Source organism: Pseudomyrmex gracilis, unplaced genomic scaffold (assembly GCF_002006095.1).
Source record: "Pseudomyrmex gracilis isolate BER0280 unplaced genomic scaffold, ASM200609v1 scaffold_1413, whole genome shotgun sequence".
Lineage (NCBI taxonomy): Eukaryota > Metazoa > Arthropoda > Insecta > Hymenoptera > Formicidae > Pseudomyrmex > Pseudomyrmex gracilis.
This window is the reverse complement of record NW_018021997.1, coordinates 27,442-28,958: the sequence shown is the minus strand read 5'-3', so window position 1 is coordinate 28,958 and position 1,517 is coordinate 27,442. Positions and strand designations below refer to the sequence as shown.

General features: G+C 39.2%; 1 long non-coding RNA gene across 1 annotated transcript; it reads left to right on the top strand.

Annotated features, from left to right (window-relative positions):
• Nucleotides 1-556: 556 nt before the first annotated feature.
• On the top strand, nucleotides 557-834 carry LOC109862138. Its single transcript, XR_002251090.1, has 3 exons — nucleotides 557-615; nucleotides 707-736; nucleotides 820-834. It is a non-coding gene; the product is annotated as an uncharacterized LOC109862138 (long non-coding RNA).
• The last annotated feature ends 683 nt before the right edge of the window (nucleotides 835-1,517 follow it).

Genomic DNA, 1,517 nt, shown 5'->3' with positions numbered 1-1,517 from the left:
AGAAATAATGATCCTGAGAGGATTGCCGGGTTTATGGATCTTAGAAACTCCATAGGCTCTAGGAAGAATAGTTAGAGATGTATTTAAATTTTTGGAATTAAGTTCAGTGATGTAATCGCGAGCCTACCATCTCTGTATCAACTCTTATATAAGATCAAGTGCCATGAATGTGAAGCTTTGTATGTAAGACAAACTGGCAGAATGTTACAAACCAGAATTAAAGAACATAAAAGCCACATTAATAGAAATTCCAGTCAAAAATCTGTAAAAACTGAACACAGATTGCAATACTCACATGAATTTGAGTAGGACAGAGTAGAAATATTAGATTATGAGAGATCTTACAGCAAAAGATTGGTATCAGAAATGCTACATATAAGAAGTCAAGTTTGCGGACTTAATCTATAATGTGACACGGAAAATTTAGACAATTCATATTTACTGTTTGTCGATAACACATCATAAAGTGTTATGTTATTTGTAGATTTGATTTCTATCTTTATACACACGTTTGTTTCTCAGTCGCGTATTCACTCTTGTAAAGTGTTGGTCGGGACTTGTGCAACATGGACATCCACGATCAGCACTCAGCGACGTATAATAGCTAAGATTTTTGTAAGTAACTTTTATATATTGTTTTTATTCTGCGATTCTTGATTACTTATTTTCAATTTCATTTATTGGATTCTACCTTAATTTTTTGTAGACATGCATTTGATAAGGACCTAATTAAAAGGTTGAAAACTTTTATACTATAGATTTTTAATAAATGGATTCAAATAAATACACACTCCAAAAACTGTATTTTTGCTTCAACAGCCAAAAAATTCATTTGTTCATTAAAAAATTCATTGAAGCTACATACACTCATTTTTACATAAAGAATATAGAGTTACAGATAGAGACAAAGAAATGAAACAAAGTAGTAATAATACGTAGAATACAGAGCGCATCGCACGGCAGGCGCTCGAACGCCGGTATACGCTAATTCGGCTAAGAAACCGCTCGGTTTAGCAGAGATCCGGAAGTTCCTTTTGTGTACGTTTATACGACAGAGAGAAACGCGGGTTTCCTCTGTGTCGTACGGGAATGCTATTGTACACGGCCGAAGGTACGGATTTTCTTGGTGATGATCGCCGTTTTACACGACAAGAAGACAAGTTTCTCTCAGTAAAGGCTGGAGCGCCGTTTTACACGGCTAAGAGAACGAGACTCTCTCGGTGCGGATCGGATTGAGTCTATCGGTTTTTCCAACCGAGGTAACGCTGCTCCTGGTTGCAACTTGTTTTGGAAATCAGGAAGATCTGATCTTTCGATCTTTTCGAGCGGGTATTTATACCCCTTGGTCCTGTCGTTTTTCCTGAGGCGGGGAAAAACCGCCAGAGGAGAATGCGAGAGTTTCCTTGCTTAGCGCGAGGTGCGACAGGCGCACAGTGCGGGCTGGGAAACAGCTGGCGTTTCTTGGCGCGGTAAACGCGCAGTGTGGACGGTACGCTCTGCTTTGGAGCGCGAGGGGA